The sequence below is a fragment of the Saccopteryx bilineata genome, chromosome 2, assembly GCF_036850765.1.
Source record: "Saccopteryx bilineata isolate mSacBil1 chromosome 2, mSacBil1_pri_phased_curated, whole genome shotgun sequence".
Taxonomy (NCBI): Eukaryota; Metazoa; Chordata; class Mammalia; order Chiroptera; family Emballonuridae; genus Saccopteryx; species Saccopteryx bilineata.
This window is the reverse complement of record NC_089491.1, coordinates 151,953,829-151,973,118: the sequence shown is the minus strand read 5'-3', so window position 1 is coordinate 151,973,118 and position 19,290 is coordinate 151,953,829. Positions and strand designations below refer to the sequence as shown.

At 40.5% G+C, this 19,290-nt stretch overlaps 1 protein-coding gene and 1 pseudogene across 2 annotated transcripts in view; one reads left to right on the top strand and one right to left on the bottom strand.

Annotated features, from left to right (window-relative positions):
* MSRB3 (methionine sulfoxide reductase B3) overlaps positions 1-19,290 on the bottom strand; it is a 176,193-nt gene that overhangs the window by 41,146 nt on the left and 115,757 nt on the right. The gene's annotated exons all lie outside the window — the stretch shown is intronic.
* LOC136323739 (ubiquitin-ribosomal protein eL40 fusion protein-like) lies at positions 2,988-3,464 on the top strand (annotated as a pseudogene).

Sequence of the window (19,290 nt, the reverse complement as noted above, 5' to 3'; positions counted from 1 at the left end):
GCCCAGTAGGAACATTGACAGCAGAAGTGGAGCCTAAAGTGATGTAGGAAGATGAGGACACCCGATACTTGCAGAATTAGACTTTAGGTTTGACATATTCCAGAAATATTTGAAGGTGGGCAAAAGTCTACACGATCCAACTTCTACCTACCTCTCCAAACACACCTCCAAACACACTTCCAACACTGATCTTTCAGTTCTAACATAATCAAGTTCACTGCTGTATCAGGGTGCCTTGTATTTGCTTTCTCCTCTGCTTAGAACATTCTCCCAAACTCTTCGTTTGGATTCTCATACTTCAGACCTCCTCACTGAGGCTTTCCCAGAAACCCCTACCTAAATGAGTGCCTCTCCCAACCCCACTCCACCACCACCATTCTCTATCATCTGACCCTTTCTATCCTCCACACCTCTTATCAGATGTCATCACACTTATCTGTTTACTTGTTTTGTACCAGACACATATAAGCACTAGAATGTAAACACCTGAAGAGCAGGAGCCCTGCCTGTCCATTTTCCTCTGTCCCTAAATGTGAAGCCAGTTGTCATGGTCACAATCACAGCCGCCTGGCCCATGCAACTTCGCATTGGATTCAGACAGTCGGTAAAGAAACAACAGAGCCAAAACTGGTGGGCCATCATCTTTAGTCCTAGCTTGCATCCCGCGGGCAAGTAAAAACATGCACTGGGCTCCAAAACCCACTCATTCAGTGCTCACAAAGCTACTGACTTATCCGAGTTTCCTAGAATCAAAGGTTTCTAGCTCACCAGACTTACTCACCTCTGTTCCCCATCTCCTTCCTTCTCCCTGTGCAAACTGCACAAATTGGCTTCTCACTCAACACTCCAACATCTTGGCTGCTTCTCCTGGTCTCCTCCACATGGCCTTTCTCTGCTCTCCTCTCTAATGCTAATCCCAGGAACCGAGAGAGAGCAAGCTCCCGGTCTGCCCCACTTTATAGTGCAGCAATCAAAACCTTTAATCCAATATACAAACAAGGAAGTCTCTGATACAAAGTCACTTATCTGGGAAATAATGGGATTGCACCACCCCACATCAAAAAGGGTGGGAGGCCCTGGCCGGTTGGCTCAGCGGTAGAGCGTCAGCCTAGCGTGCGGAGGACCCGGGTTCGATTCCCGGCCAGGGCACACAGGAGAAGCGCCCATTTGCTTCTCCACCCCTCCGCCGCGCTTTCCTCTCTGTCTCTCTCTTCCCCTCCCGCAGCCAAGGCTCCATTGGAGCAAAGATGGCCCGGGCGCTGGGGATGGCTCTGTGGCCTCTGCCCCAGGCGCTACAGTGGCTCTGGTCGCAACATGGCGACGCCCAGGATGGGCAGAGCATCGCCCCTGGTGGGCGTGCCGGGTGGATCCCGGTCGGGCGCGTGCGGGAGTCTGACTGTCTCTCCCTGTTTCCAGCTTCAGAAAAATGAAAAGAAAAAAAAAAAAAAAAAGGGTGGGAAAGGCTTAGTCCTAAAACCAAGCCCCAGGTTACAAGGATCCTGCCTGCCCACAGCCTGCCCCCAACACACATTAATACAATCATGCCCATCCCAAGCAATCACCTGGGCGACGGGCTTCCATGTGGGTAGTGCCATCTTTAACAAAGTGAGCATAATATATTTTATCTTCCCAACACTAAAGCAGTAAATATTTAGTGAATAAATGTGTTTAACACTCTACTTGCGGCTGAGGGTAAAACAACATGAAAAGATAGACTCATCCTCAAAACCCTTATAAAGACAATGGATACTGATAAGTAATGATAATATAGTAAGACAATTGTTTTACAGTGGGCACATAAGTCTAGTAGAAAGAGCTTCCATATGTATATCTTAACAGGGAAAAAAATAAAGAAAGGCTATTCCAAGGAGACTGTATGTACAAAGGCACAGAAACAGCCATAACAGCACAATTGTGTTCTGGGTGAACTTCATTAAGATTTTATAAAATATAAATTGCAAGAGAGAAGGGAAAGAGAATAAATTAAACATGGACAGAGGGATCCAGGTCATGAAAGTGCTTCCTTTCTTCCTTCATCCCATGGAAAGCCACTGAAAAACTCTGGGCATGGCAATGTGATTAGATTCACTAGTTTAAAAATATCTCATATCTTGTCTTGGTAATCTTATTTTAAAAATCCATTCAATTAGGCAGGGCCTGAGTCTCTGCTGTACCATATATACTCAACCCATTGGAACATGTGTTTAAAAGAATAAGAGAGAGAGAGAGAGAGAGAGAGAGAGAGAGAGAGAGAAAGAAAAGAAAGAAAGAAAGAAAGAAAGAAAGAAAGAAAGAAAGAAAGAAAGAAAGAAAGAAGAAAGAAAGAAAGAAAAGAAAAGAAGGAAGGAAGGGAAATACAGGGAGAGAGAGAGAGAGAGAGAGAGAGAGAGAGAAAGGAAGGAAGAAAAAGATCTAACATTTGAATAAATGTGCCCTGATTAGAAAGTAGGAAAGAGAGCATTTTCAATTTTAAGAGACATTGTTAATAAATATATGAGAAACAGTAAAAAACAGAGCGCTGAATACCTCACAAGGAGTGGGAAAAGAAAATTAATATTATCCAGGGATACTATGACAATGCAGTTAGACAGAGCTAGCTTTACTTTTAATTTGCTGTTTCATGAAAAGCACAGCCATTAAAATATCACTTTTAGTCCTATTAAGCCTATCCAGTTAATTATAATGATCTTGAACTAAGAAACCTTTGAACACGGCATACAATTTCAAAGCCCACAATAGGCAGAATGAAGGGCACAGGTGAAGGCAAAGAAAGTAACCATTTATTCTTATAGGCACTTACAAGACAGAAATACATATAACATGTTGTAGGTACTAGTTGGCTGTTATTGAACTTTTTCAGTGAACCTTGCCAATATTTTTTCATTAACTTTAGTGGTTTCTCATAGGCCTGCTGCCTAATATGATGGCTCTTGCTTAAAGGAACCTGCCAGATGAGGGGCAGAGCAGGCTCCCCAGCAGCCGCAGAGATGCAGATCTTTGTGAAGACCCTGACTGGCAAGACCGTCATACCTAGGTTGAGCCCAGGGACACCGTTGAGAATGTCAAAGCTAAAATCCAAGATAAAGAAGGCATCCTACCTGACCAGCAGCATCTGATTTTTGTGGGCAAACAGCTGGAGGATGGTCACACTCTCTCAAACTACAATATTCAGAAAGAGTCCACCCTACACTTGGTGATTCATCTTCAGGTGGAATCATCATGCCCTCCTTCCGCCAACTTGCCCAAAAGTACAACTGTGACAAGATGATTTGCCTCAAATGTTATGCCTGCCTGCACCCCCATGCTGTCGACTGCCAGAAGAAGAATGCAGCCATACCAACAACAATCTGTGCCCCAAGAAGAAGGTTAAATACGTCCCCTCCACTACCTCCTCGGACCTGCAGGGCAATCTTCTGCCTGAACCCTGTGACCCTGGAGCCTCAATAAAGTTTCCCTTTTGTTGACTGGAGCAGTAAAAAAATAAAATAAAATAAAGGAATCTGCCAAATTACAGACAAGGAATAACTAAAATGGGTTTAGCCATGCAAAATAGCAATAATAATAAATAGAAATTAATGTGATTTTACTTTAAGTGAGAGGAGGGGAGATAGTGACACAGATTCCCATAGGCACCCTGACTGGGATCAACTTGGCAACCCCCGTCTGGGGCCTATGCTCTGCCCTTCTGGGACCATGCTCACAACTGAGCTATTTTTAGTGCCTGAGGTGGAGGCTCCATGGAGCTTCCACACACTTGGGGCCACACACTCTGAATCAATCAAGCCATGGTTATGGGAGGGGAAGAGAGAGAGAGAGAGAGAGGGGAGGAAGAGGTGCAAAAGCAGATGGTCGCTTCTCCTGTGTGACCTGACTGGAAATTGAACTTGGGACATCCACTCACTGGGCCAATGCTAAAATTACTGTGATATTAAAAATAAAATTAAACAAAATAAAAAAGGATTCAGAATTGAGTGAAAATATGGCTATAATAATGCTCTCATGAACACAGCCCTGAATTCTTGACTAGGTTCTCCTACATGAGATCTTGGCTAATCCATATGTAGCCTTTTTAAGCTCATATCATTTGTAAAAAGAGAGCATTGGACAATATAATCTTTTATGTTCTTTTTTCAAGTGTTAACATTCTGTCCCTATAAAATCAAATCATGACAAATCACATCCTGTTTTATATGCATATATAAATTTATTATATATTATATATTACATATATTATACATTTAGTACATACTAAATATAAATCTATAAATATAAAGTATATAAATATAAATATTCTAGTTCACAATGACTGCATCAATAAATTATGGAGTAGCAATACAGCAATAATTCTTTCTTCCATTTCATCAATAATCATACAGATACAGGGTGTGGCAAAAGTAGGTTTACATTTGTAAGTATGCAAAAGTATATTCTTGTATATTTACTTATCAATTACTGTATTATTTTCCACACAAACAACTATAAACCTACTTTTGCCCATGCTGTATGTTTGTCTTTCTAAAAGGCACCTATGATTAAATAAATACCTGAAAACTAAAAACAGTTTATAAAAGGGAATTTTGTGAGAATTTAAGCATTTGCCAAATCTAATGACCAAAAAGATATGGTGATCATTACAAGTTTTTCAAAAGTATAGAGTTTGCATTCATTTGTACATGTGGAGTTTTAAGAAGGATATCTGAGTATAATGGGTAGCATATGTACAAAGGTTGCATGGGTGACCATAGAGAGGATATATTTTATTCAACCACAGAATAAAAAAGATACATAAAACCTAAATATAAAAAAAAAGAAATAACCCAAGTAAGACTTCCCCATGGAAAGCTCATATCCCCATTCCCCTAAGCTTTTCAGAAAGAAAACTGTCACTAATCAAAAAAGAATGTCTTCATGGCATATTCTGAGATAGGAACCCCTCATTATTCACTGTATATATCTTTTACTCCTACAACTGCCATTATTATATAAGTAGGAAAAACAAACTTAATGAAATATACAATGTACTGTATCTGAAAACAGTATGCTATTTTGCTGAGTTTTATTTATTTTAAAAGTACACTTAATTGAAAACCTCACAATGAGTACTCAACAGATTCTCAAAATGTTGAAACAAAATGAGGACAGTCTTGTATAGCGACTATGCTATCTCATAAAAGGGAGGGGAGTTCCACTGGCAGTAGTTCTGCTAACTACATAAGACCCAACTGACACAGTATAAAAGTTCTCCAGCAAGTTTCACATGGGGAAAGCATTAATCGGAAGAAGACAGAGTAGCAAAGATGTCATACACTCAATTCATTCCACATCATTTTTAGCTCTGCTTAGTTTATCTATTAAAAAGATGAGCTAAGGCCCTGGTTGGTTGGCTCAGTGGTAGAGCCTTGGCCCAGCATGTAGATGTCCCAGGTTCAATCCTCAGTCAGGGAACACAGGAGAAGCAACATCTGCTTCTTCACACACACACACACACTCTCTCTCTCTCTCTTTCTCTCTCTCTCATCCCCTCCCACAGCCATGGCTCTACTGCTTCAAGCACATTGGCCTGAGCACTGAGGATAGCTCTGTGAAGCCTCCACCTCAGGTGCTAAAAATAGTTCAGTTGTGATCATGGCCCTAGATGGGCAGAGCATCAGCCCTAGATGGGGTTTGCCAGGTGGATGCCAGTCAAGGTACATGCAGGATTCTGTCTCTCTATCTGCCCTTTTCTCACTTGGAAAAATAAGAAGAAGGAAGGAAGGAAAGGAGGGAGGGAGGGAGGGAGGGAGGGAGGGAGGGAGAGAGGGAGGGAGGGAGGGAGGGAGGGGAAGAAAGAAGAAGAGCTAAATTCCTCTGCTAAGAAAAATACAAATAGTAACAGCCAGAAATGAGTGTTTACTAAATTAAGACAGGAATTGTGCTAAGCCTTTTAAGTCATTTAATCCCCTCAACAACTCATGAATCCGATACTATTGTTTTATAGCAGTTTTAGTGAGTTAGCAGAGATTATATAATTTCCCAAGATTATATAACGAACAAATGGCTGAGTTGGTATTTGATCCAGACTCCGTGCTCTTAAACATCTCCTTATTGAAATCCCAGAAACTATTGATCTGATGCCAACCTGAAAACAGCATAAATCTAATAAAATACCAACTGGGGCCCTGGCCGGTTGGCTCAGTGGTAGAGCGTCGGCCTGGTGTGTAGAAGTCCTGGGTTCAATTCCCGGCCAGGGCACACAGGAGAAGCACCCATCTGCTTCTCCACCCCTCCCCCTCTCCTTCCTCTCTGTCTCTCTCTTCCCCTCCTGCAGCCCAGGCTCCACTGGAGCAAAGATGGCCCGGGCGCTGGGGATGGCTCCTTGGCCTCTGCCCCAGGCACTAGAGTGGCTCTGGTCACAACAAAGCGACGCCCAGGAGGGGCAGAGCATCGCCCCCTGGTGGGCGTGCCGGGTGGATCCCGGTCGGGAGCATGCGGGAGTCTGTCTGTCTCTCCCCGTTTCCAGCTTCAGAAAAATACAGAAAAAAAAAAAAAAAGAAAAAAAAAAAACCAACTGGGAAAATTCTTTGTAACATATATAATGATATCCTTAATATATAAGGAGACTTTACAAAGCAATAAAATATATAAATATCCCAATAGAAAAATAAGCAAATGACATAAACTAGCAATACATAAAAGAAAAAAAAATTTAATAATTACATTTAAAATTTTGAACTCATCAACTATATCTGTTTGTTGTAAAAAACACTTAAGTTCTATTCTCTTAGCAGATATCAAATATTAACACAGTATTAACTAGTCACCATGTTGCACATTAGATCCCCAGTTTATTCATCTTATAATGAAAGGATTATATATCCTTTAACCAGCATTTCTCTATCTCCTAGCTCCTACTAATCATCATTCTAATTTCTGTTTCTGTATGAGTTCAACTTTTTCTTTTTAATTTATTTTATTGATTTGTTTGAGAGAGAGGGAGAAGAAGAAAGAAAGAGAAAGAGAGAGAGAAACATCAATTTGTTGGGCCAATTACTTATGCATTTATTGGTTGATTCTTGTACATGTCTGCCCTGGGATCAAACCCACAACCTTAGTGTATCAAGACGATGCTCTAAACCAGTGGTCCCCAACCTTTTTTGGGCCTCAGACTGGTTTAACATCAGAAAATATTTTCATGGACCGGCCTTTAGGGTGGGACGGATAAATGTATCACGTGACAGAGACAAGCGTCAAGAGTGAGTCTTAGACAGATGTAACAGAGGAAATCTAGTCATTTTTTAAAAATAAAACATTGTTCAGACTTAAATATAAGTAAAACGGAAATAATGTAAGTTATTTATTCGTTCTCTGCGGACTGGTACCAAATGGCCCACGGCCCGGTACTGGTCCACGGCCCAGGGGTTGGGGACCACTGCTCTAAACAACCGAGCTACCAAGCCAGGGCTTTTATTATTTTTCTTTTAGATTCCACATATAAGTGAGCTCATACAGTATTGTTTTTCTCTGTCTAATTTCACTTAAAATGGCATCCTTTAGGTTCATCCATATTGTTGCAAATGGCAGGATTTCCTCCTTTCTCATGGATGAATAATATTGCATTGTATATATACACCACATCTTTATCCATTCATCTGTCGACAGACACTTAAGGCTGGTTCCATATCCTGGCTATTGTGAATAATGTTGCAATGGACATGGGAGTGCAAACATCTTACTTCCTTCAGAAATCTGCCTTGAAGTGTGATTGCTGGATCACATGGTAGTTCTAATTTACATTCCCACCAAGAGTGCACCAGCATTCCCTTTCTCCACATCCTCATCAACACTTGTTTCCTGTCTTTTTGTTAACAGCTACTCTAACAGATTTGAATCAATACCTCATAGTGATTTTGATTTGCATTTCCCTGATGATTAACGATGTTAAGTCTCTTTCCATGTACCTGTTGGCCATTTGTATGTTTTCTTTGGAAAAATGTCTATTTGAATTCTATGCCAATATTTTAATAGAATTGTTTCTTTTTTGGCTATTGAGTTGTATGAGTGTCTTATATCTTGGATATCAACCCATTATCAGACATATGGTTTGCAAAGATTGTTTTTCCCATTCCACAGGATGCCTATTAATTTTTCTGACTGTGTCTTTTGCTTTGCAGACACTTTTTAGTTTAATATAGTCTCATCTGTTTGTTTGCTTTTGTTTCTTGTGCTTTGGATGACATAACCAAAAAAGTTATTGCCAAGTCCCATGTCAAGAAGTTGGTTTTTTTTCTTCTTTTCCAAGTGAGAGGAGGAGAGAGAGAGACAGACACCCACATGCACCCCTACCAGCAGCCACCCAGCTACCCCCATTTAGGGATGATGCTCTACCCATCTGGGGCCATGCTTGCAATTGAGCTATTTTTAGTGCCTGAGGTGGAGGCTCCACGAGACCATCCTCAGCACCCAGGGCTGATGTACTCGAAACTAGTTGAACCATGGCTGTGGGAGGGGAAGAGAGAGAAAAAAAAGGGGAGGGGGGGAGTAAAGAAGCAGATGGTCACTTCTCCTATGTGCCCTGACCAAGAATCAAATCCAGGACATCCACACACTGGGCCAACACTCTACCACTAAGCCAACCAGTGAAGGCCTTTTTTTTAAAAAAGATCATATTTATTGATTTTACAGAGAGAAGATAGAGAAAGATGAGGGGGCAGGGAGAGGAGCGGGAAGCATTAACTCATAATAGTTGCTTCTCACATGTGCCTTGACCATACAAGCCTGGGGTTTTGAACCAGCAACCTCAGCATTCAACTAAAAGCAGATGACTGGGAATTTTCCAAAGAAATTCTTCTTATTATTATTTAGTGAGAGGATAGGGAGGCAGAGACAGACTCCCTCATGTTCCCCTACTGGGATTCTCCTCGCAAGCCTGCTAGGGGGCGATGCTCTGCCCTTCTGGGACCCTTGCTCCACTGCTCAGTAACTGAGCTCCTTTTAGTGCCAGAGGCGGAGCCCATGATGCCATCTTCAGTGCCCTTGGCCAACTCATTCCAATCAAGCCATAGCTGCAGGAGGGGAGGAGAAGAGAGAAAGAGAAGCAAGAGGGGGAGGGGTAGTGTTGGGCAAATGAGTTTGTAAAATTTGTATTTTTTGAGTTTGCTCACTTTTAGTGTTAAAAGATGGCGCTAGGCAGTGCCAGGTATGTGATCTGTGAAATTGCAAATTACCTTCCTGCTTGGGGAGGGCCATTGTCTTGCTAATGTTTGCTGGATGAGAGGTTTTCACATCAGAAAATTTAAAAAGAGAAAAAAAAGAGAAGAGAGAAGCCATGTTTGGCAGAGGTGAGGGGATTTTGTGAGCTCTGCTGAGACTGGTGTGGCCTTTGATTCTAGGAGAAACCAGAGAAGATTCTCTTGGTTGTAGAACCAGAGAATCTAGCCTTGTGAGCTCTGAATGAATGAAGAGGGAAGGAAGTATTTTCCCTGTGTGTTTGCTCGTTGGTCAGTGTGAGACTTTAATAAAGGAATGGCCCACTATTTTTTGGCTCCACTGTTTCTTTACCATCTGTCTGAATCTAATGGGAACCTGCATGTGCATGGCCATGATGGCGGTGACTACTGGACATACAGGTGGAGAAGCAGATGGGTTTTTCTCCTGTGTGCCCTGACTGGGAATTGAACCCAGGATATCCACACGCCAGGCTGATGCTCTACCACTGAGCAAACCAGCCAGGACCCAAGGAATTCAATGTAAGGAAAACAAATCCAGAACCCAGAGGGTACTAGAAAAAGTAACAAAATGGTAACCAGAAGCTAGGATGGATGTGAAAAAAGTAAAATAATGAGGGGCATAACTTACTGGGAAGAAAATAAAGGGCCAGGACATGAAGGTTGAGGAAACCTAGTTGTTGATTGAACTATCCACATGATCACTGAAATCACTCGTGAGGATGGCAAGAATCAGAGTGGAGCCTGACCAGGCGGTGGCATAGTGGATAGAGCATTGGACTGGGATGCGGAGGACCCAGGTTTGAGACCCCAAGGTCACCAGCTTGAGCGCAGGCTCATTTGGTTTGAGCAAAAAGCTTAGACCCAAGGTCGCTAGCTTGAGCAAAGGGTTACTCGGTCTGCTGAAGGCCCATGGTCAAGGCACATATGAGAAAGCAATCAATGAACAACTAAGGTGTCACAACAAAAACTTAATGATTGATGCTTCTCATCTCTCTCCGTTCCTGTCTGTCTGTCCCTATCTATCCCTCTCTCTGACTCTCTCTCTCTGTCTCTGTAAAAAAAAAAAAAAAAAAAGAATCGGAGTGGAAAACTACAATCCTCAATAACTGAAGGGCATTACCAGGGAGCTAACAGATCATGGCACTAATTAAGGGCAAAAAGAGGGTGAATAAGATAGCAAACCTCAAAAGAGGCATTCTTATATGAGAAAGGAAAACAGGCTCTGAAGGAGGTGTAGAGAGTTACTGGGGAAAAATATTACAGCTACAGGTACAACCATGGGAAAGAAACAAATCTTCAGGCAAAGAAATGAAGAAAACCTTTTTAAAGACATTTGAGGATAAAAAAGAATGTATTTACAATGGAATGAGAGCTCCAAGGAACATAGCAAAAATGGCTGCAAGGCTGGTAAGAAAGAATTGTGCATAATAAGCTATATGGGAGTAGAATGGTAAGAGAGGAGCACCACAGGATGGTTAAGTACAGTTAAGAGGGTGAGACTTCTGCTAAGCACATTTTGCTGGAGACTCCACATAATACCTATCAATTATCCCATAACAAGAAAAACATTCAATAATACGTGGCTTCAGATGGGTCATTAACATAACTATTTACTAGAAGGAAGAAATCAACCCTTAAGTGCTCATGAATTAAGGCCCAGGGTGGAAGAACAGAGGCTATGTGATTGGTGCCAATGATCTTATTTTTTTGCTCGCAATATTTAAACAAAAGGCCTTTTTATTTTCTTTTATAAAAGTAACTATATAAAAGGTTGTTCAGTTCAGTTAAATTATGTAGGTAGATTTAGATAAATTAATAATGAATTTCTCAAAATTGATCTTATTTCAAAAGCCATATTGTGGTAACACTGAAAGATAGGGTCATCTCATAACATGGTACAGTCTGGGCAGTACAAAACAAACCTGGAGGAGAAGACAAGTGGGAGCTCAACTCAAGCTCATGCTCCCCTCACTCCCAGGCCTGTGACTTGTGTCCTCACCTTGACCCAGAGAAGTCATTCAGTGGCAGTAAGGAGGGAGGGGGTACACTGTGCAGGAGGCTCAGTACAGAGTTGCAGTTACTCACAGATGAATTTTAGGGGGAAATTTATTATGATTAATAACAATAAAAAATAAGGCAATATCAAAAGACGTTTGAACTTACATAAACTACAGTAGAATAAAGAAAAAGGATCAACACAACGATAAGCTACACAACACCACCAGATGAAGAAACATCAGCGTAGGTGCTACAGTAATAGCTAGTTAAAGCAATAGACTAAGAAAAAGAAAATTATAGGGGGTCCTCAGGTTATGACACAGTTCCATTCCTATGACAGTGATGTAACCCGAAATTTGGTGTAAGTCAAAACACACACTAGCCTGTCATTTACCTATCCTAACACAGTTGTAAAATCATAACCTTTAGTATATAAAAATACAACTAAGCCACAGAAAAAGGAAATGGACATAAATATACTGAGCTGTACACTGTACTATAGCAACAGAAAAAAATAACAAACAAAGAGTATAAAAAAAATTCCTGCCTGACCAGGTGGTGGTGCAGTGGATAGAGCATTGGACTGGAACGCAAAGGACCCAGGTTCAAATACCTGAGGTCACTGGCTTGAGCGCATGCTCACCAGCTTGAATATGGGGTCCCTGGCTTGAGCGTGGGATCATAGACCTAACCCCCCCGGTCTCTGGCTTGAGCCCAAAGGTCACTGGCTTGAAGCCCAAGGTTGCCAGCTTGAGTTCAAGGTCTCTGGTTTGAGCAAGGGGACATTGGCTCAGCTAGAGCCACTTCCCAGACTCCCCGTCAAAGCACATGTGAGAAAGCAATCAATAGACAACTAAGGTGCTGCAATGAAGAATTGATACTTCTCATCTCTCTCCCTTCCTGCCTGTCTGTTCCTATCTGTCCTTCTCTCTGTCCCTGTCTCTCCTGCTAAAAAAAGGAAAAAAAAATTCCTAACTTTTATTCTGTAGTTGGCTGGTACACTAGAAGGGGCATTGCAAGGTGGGAGGGAGTGACCTATTGGGAGGAGAAAGCTGAAGAGGCAGGAGAACCTGCAGAAGGTGTTGGAGATACTGGGACAGGTGAGTCAGGATTGCCTAAGGAACATGCAGAAGATGAAACAATCACGTCTCAATTTTTTTAAGTTTTTATGGGAGTGAGTATCGTAAACTCAAAATGTCATATGTCAAGACTGTCGTGAGGACCCCCTGTATGAGTATGTACAGATCTCACCGTACCGTGGGAGAACACACCACCAGACCGGGAAGCCTCAGCCTGGCTCCAAAGTCGGCCACCCACCATGAGTATCAACAAGGAAGAGTGCTCTAGAGCTTCAAGGGCAGTCTCAGACCCTACCTAATTTATGGGAACATTTTGGCTGGAGGCTATTCCATGAGAGCCCTTCATGCACAGCCTCTAGGAACAAAGAAAGGTCACCACATTCCAGAATAACTGACTAGGCCTGCAGTCAAGTGGTAAGAACATCCTCCTTGGCTTCAGGAGAAACTACAGCTCCCACCCTAAGTAAATGAATCAGCCATTCCTGTAACCATTTTTTGTGACCCTTATTGTTCATGTTCAGTCTAGTTCAAATTCATATATTTTTTATACACTGTTTCTCCATGGGGTGATGGCATGGGCCCCGGGGGGGGGGGGGTCTTTTAATTCATTGGCCCAAGGACAGAACCATTTTCTAATAGACACAAAGGCACTGTATAAAATAGCAGAGAACCTTCCTAAATATAACAATAATGCAGTACAATGTATTATCAAAGCATTTTTTAAATTTAAAAATAATAAGTTGTTAAATAATGTGAACTATTATTTTCTTAACATGATCCCAAAGTAAATATCATAAAAGACAAGACTGAACCTGACCAGGCGGTGGCACAGTGGATAGAGCTGGACTGGGATACAGAGGACCCAGGTTCAAAACCCCGAGGTCGCCAGCTTGAGCGCAGGCTTGTCTAGCTTGAGCACAAGCTCCCCAGATTGAGCGTGGGGTTGCTGACTTGAGCATGGAATCATAGACATGACCCCATGGTCACTGGCTTGAGCCCAAAGGTTACTGGCTTGAAGCCCAAGGTCGCTGGCTTGAACCCAAAGTTGCTGGCTTGAACAAGGGGTCATTGGCTCTGCTGTAGCCACCCTGGTCAAGACACATATGAGAAAGCAATCAATGAACCAACTAAAGAGCTGCAACGAAGAATTAATGCTTCTCATCTCTCTGTCTTCCTGTCTGTCCCTATCTGTTCCTCTCTCTGACTCTGTGTCTCTGTAAAAAAAAAAAAAAAAGAAAAAGAAAAAAAGAAAAACAACTGACATGCTACCAATAAAGCTTTTTTAATTTCTGTAAGAAAAAAAATCTTAAGAGTTAAACACCAAGCAATCAATTGGGAAAATATTTAACTCATTATCACTATTTTTTATCAGCAGCAGCATCACTAATATGTACCAAGCAGTTTGCCAACTGCTTTATATACTTTTTATTTAGTGCTCACAACATTAAGGTAGAAATTACAATTATATAAATATTTTTAATTTTTTTTTTAATTATTTATTCATTTCAGAGGTAGGAGAGAGAGAGAAAGGGGAGGAGCTGGAAGCATCAACTCCCATATGTGCCTTGACCAGGCAAGCCCAGGGGTTTGAACTGGCGACCTCAGTGTTCCAGGTTGACACTTTATCTACTGTGCCACCAGAGGTCAGGCCTATATAAATATTCTTGCTTTACAAATGAAGAAACTAGGCTCAGAGAGATTACATTGCTTGCCCCAAAATACACAGTGCTTAAAAGACAGGGCCAGGATCCAAATGACAGTGTCTGACTCAGCCCTGCTCTTACTCCTAGCCTCACTAAAAAGCAACAAAAAAGTAAATAAGCAGTTCACAAAAGAAAAATTATAACGGATCAATTAATACTTAGCAAGAAAATGTTAAATCTCTCTAGTCATTAGAAACGTAATTTAAAACATTAAGATTCTACTTTTCACCTATCAGATTGATAAAGTAATACTGAGAGTTGGTCAATGTATTTGAAGAAAAAACAAAACAAACTATATACAGCTGGTAAGAGTATAAATTGGCACAATTTTTCTGGAAGGCTACTTCACAGTAAAACTCAGAAGTCTTAAAAATGTGCAAACCTTTATATTCATACTGCCAAATTTCCTCCTATTTCCCTTGTTCATTGCCCTTTATTCTCAAACTATGTTCTTTGTTTTGTGTCAAACTCACTCCCTGAATGCTTTTAAAGTAAGATACTCATGTTGTACTCTAATCCTGTCATCCATTAACTCTACAATAGCCTTACATAAATAAACCCTTAAATTGAAATAATGAGATAAGACTGAGAAATATCAGAAGATATAGTCTATATTAAAGGTACTTCTATCTGCATAACAGATAATTTTATTTCTTCCCTCACAACAAAACTGACATGAAAGGTCTGTGCCACATTAATCTTCATGAACTAGAACAACAAAGTGAAATCCTCTCTTGCCTTGAATTGCTCTAACACGTTGTTAACTTAGCTCATTAGCCAAAATGGATAATGACATTTATTTTTTTATTTTCTTAAAATGTTTATTTATTGATTTAGAGGGAGGAAGAGTAAATGAGAGGAACGGGGAGAGAGAGACAGACAGGAATATCGGGCTGTTCTTGTATGTGCCCTTACTGGGGATCAAACTGGCAACCACTACACTTTGGGACGATACTCTACTGAGCTTTCAGGCCAGGGCTGATAATGACGTTTAAAAAGTGGTGCTACTGCCCTGGCCGGTTGGCTCAGCGGTAGAGCGTCGGCCTAGCATGTGGAGGACCCGGGTTCGATTCCCGGCCAGGGCACACAGGAGAAGCGCCCATTTGCTTCTCCACCCCTCCGCTGCGCCTTCCTCTCTGTCTCTCTCTTCCCCTCCCGCAGCCGAGGCTCCATTGGAGCAAAGATGGCCCGGGCGCTGGGGATGGCTCTGTGGCCTCTGCCTTAGGCGCTAGAGTGGCTCTGGTCGCAACATGGCGACGCCCAGGATGGGCAGAGCATCTTCCCCTGGTGGGCAGAGCGTCGCCCCCTGGTGGGCGTGCCGGGTGGATCCCGGTCGGGCGCATGCGGGAGTCTGTCTGACTGTCTCTCCCTGTTTCCAGCTTCAGAAAAATGAAAAATGAAAAAAAAAAAAAAAAAAAGTGGTGCTACTGTACTCTGATTTGATCAAAGATGATAATATATCTTTAAATTTTAATTTACATATATTTAATTTAAATATATACTTACAAGCAAAACTCAAAAATTATAAAGGCCAAATTTAAGTTATAACATAAAAATATGTATATTTTAATACATTTAACCAAGTAGTGTATTTAATATGCTCCTCCTCAATACTGGGTATTTGCTGCATAGAAACATGCTTATTAAGTATTTTTTGATGTGCATCTTTTTAACTGTATAATAACTAATTAATTCCCTTTTTCTGCTCCAAGAAGAGATTTTTAGCATATGAATTTTAAACTAAATTCAAGTCATACCTATAAAAATGTTTAGCACTTAAAAGAAAAATAAGAAGCCCACACTTAACAGAAGCACACACAAGGATCTTAGAACCATGTAATTTCTCTTTACCAATTTTTGCACTTGTAGAATAAATGCACAATAGTGTGTGTCTTTTGCCTTGAATCCTTTCTTATATCGAGAAATGTGAATAAATAACCTATGTATAAAATAACTCACAGTTTGCTATCTAAAACAGTTTCTGAAAGAATACCTAAATAAATACAAAATGGAAAATAGAGCTAAGAAAGATCAGGACATAAGAAACAGCAATGAATAAATAATTAAGTAAATTTAAATAGTTATATCTAAATAGGAGTTAACAATGTGGCTGTAAAGATTAATGAGAAATGAGATTTTTAAGAAAGTAGAGGCAAAATGAAAACTATTATAAAAATTCCAGATTGGGCCTGACCAGGCAGTGGTTCAGTGGATAGAGCATCGGATTGGGATGCAGAAAACCCAGGTTTGAGACCCCGAGGTCGCCAGCTTAAGCATGAGTTAATCTGGCTTGAGCAAAATTCACCAGCTTGAACCCAAGGTTGCTGGTTTGAGCAAAGGGTTACTGGGTCTGCTATAGCCCCATGGTCAAGGCACATATGAGAAAGCAATCAATGAACTAAAGTGCTACAACAAAAAATTGATGTTTCTCATCTCTCTCCCTTCCTGTCTGTTTGTCCGTCCTTCTCTCTGACTCAATCTCTGTCTCTGTAAAAAAAAAAAAAAAAAAAAAAAAAATCTAGATTGGAGGCATCAGGGTCAGAGACAAATGAAAAGTACTAAAGTTTTTATATTGGAAGAAGTGGAAAGAAGTGATAGATTTTAATTAATTCCCAAAATTCACAGAAAAATACAAGGTCAAATATGTTTCTTAAAATTAAATGGTAGCCTGACCAGGCAGTGACATAGTGGATAGAGTGTCATTTTGGGATGCAGAGGACCAAGGTTCAAAACCTTGAGGTGGCTGACTTGAGTGTGGGTTCATCCAGCTTGTAGGGTCACCAGCTTGAATGTGGGATCATAGACATGACCCCATGGTTGCTGGCTTGAGCCCAAAGGTTGCTGGCTTGAGCAAGGGGTCACTGGCTAGGCTGAAGCCCCTCATACCCCGCCCATCAAGTCCCGCCCATCAAGGCACATGTGAGAAAGTAATCAATAAACAACTAAGGTGCTGCATTGATGCTTCTCATCCCTCTCCCTTCCTCTTTGTCTGTCCCTGTCTGTCTTTCTCCTGTGCATGCAAAATATATATATATATTGAATGGTAGACAGATAAGAAATAGCCTATTTAGCCCTGGCCGGTTGGCTCAGCGGTAGAGCGTCGGCCTAGCGTGCGGAGGACCCGGGTTCGATTCCCGGCCAGGGCACACAGGAGAAGTGCCCATTTGCTTCTCCACCCCTCCGCCACGTTTTCCCTCTCTGTCTCTCTCTTCCCCTCCCGCAGCCAAGGCTCCATTGGAGCAAAGATGGCCCGGGCGCTGGGGATGGCTCTGTGGCCTCTGCCCCAGGCGCTAGAGTGGCTCTGGTCGCAACATGGCGACGCCCAGGATGGGCAGAGCATCGCCCCCTGGTGGGCAGAGCGTCGCCCCTGGTGGGCGTGCCAGGTGGATCCCGGTCGGGCGCATGCGGGAGTCTGTCTGACTGTCTCTCCCTGTTTCCAGCTTCAGAAAAATGGAAAAAAAAAAAAAAAATAGTCTATTTAACTTAAAACCAGAAATTCTTTTAAAAGGGTAGCAATTTCATCAATCCCACCAAAGGGAAAGAAGAAAAGGATAAGAAAATCATAAAGAGGAAATAAGATGGCAGGAACAATACCAAATATATTACTTTTCATAATAAATGTAAGTAAGCAAATATAAGCAATTAAAGATGCATTCATGTGGCATTAGCTTTGTAAAGATTTATTCAATCATCACTTGTGACCTAATTATGCTTAGTGCTGGGGATAAATATAATAGAGAAATTAGACAGTGCTCCTGTCCCTAAAGAGTTTACACTATAGAAAGTTAAATAATGTTATTTGGTTCCATTTTGTGAGATTTCAAAATCAGATATAATTAAAGTAACGTATTCTTTTTTCTTTTTGGAACTATAAATTCACATATATGGTTGTATAGAATATTGTGCTACAAGACATCTAATTAAAGATTAGCTTCAAATTTCTGTCAGGAATCAGAGTTTTCATAAAACCGATATGCCAGTGGTGATAGAAGTTAGGAAGCACTGAAACAGTGTTGGGGGGAGTGATTCTCTTGAGTAGACACAATCAGAAAAATTTATCCAATTTTTAAAGGGGTTTAAAACCAGTTCAAATAATTTGCAACATATTTTGCTTTGGTCTTATCCATAATCCTCCTCTCCCACCAAGCAAAACTCATATCATTATGCTTTCAAAGACAGACTGATGTGTTTGTTTAAGATGACTGGTATCTTTAGACAAAACAGACTTTCTTTCATTTACTATTTTATGTAGTATTTATACATAACTTCCGTAAAAGAAAAATGAGGGATTAAAAAGACTTCCTCTAGGTAAATAGGACAGAAACTGAATACACATCATTATCTCTGGATAAAAAAAAATACAGAACAACTGGAATCAATGGGCAAAATTCCAACATTAATAGCTATACTTGCCACCTACTTATACAAATAGAAAACATTTATATTTAAACTTTCTAAAATGGCCTATTTCCAAATAAGAAAGATCTGCCTAGCTGAAGAGATAAATTTAAAAGCTACATACTGACTGAAGTGCTACTCTAATTGAAAACAATAATCTTAGTTCTTTTCTGCTGAACCTATTAAATATTAACACTTTAATGAATATATTTAAGAATAGCACAAAAGCTATGTTTTAGTTAAAATTTGTTTCTAACTTAGGCTGTTTTGGCTAAAAAGCAGGCACAATTTGATAAGGTAAAACACAAATTCAAGTAAATTATGGATGATATATTTTTCTGTAATATTTTACTAGTTATAAATTTTTAAGTAGAAACTTAAGATAGTGGTCATTAAAAACAGAATGTGAAAATATTTTAATCTTCTTCAGTCATTAATCATGTCACTTGTACCAGATTGCCCTGCTAAATTATTTGAAACAGATTAAAACATTTCTAAGCCATGGCTTTCCTGTTTCTGATAATGCTATATAAAACCATCCCATTGACTCTTAGTGAGAAACGCAGATAACAAATAGAATAAGAAGCCTTGATCGTTTTGTTACAGAGCCCCTGATATGTGTGGTGATACTATACATATCAAGATTCATATGAAATGAGGAAAAAAATCTTTCTTGAAAAGTTATGCCCAAAGAGAAAGATTATTAAATCTAGCAGTAAGAAGAATAAAGTAGAAAAGTAAGTTTCTACCAATCATTTTATAAAAGTAGGATATGGTATCTTTTAGATTTCTAAGGTACAAATTTGAAGGATTTTGAGAGAATATAATTATAAACTGTTTAAAAGATAGAAATGGGAGTTAATCTACTTTTCAAACTAGGAATTTCTAAAAGGCTATTAAAGAAAC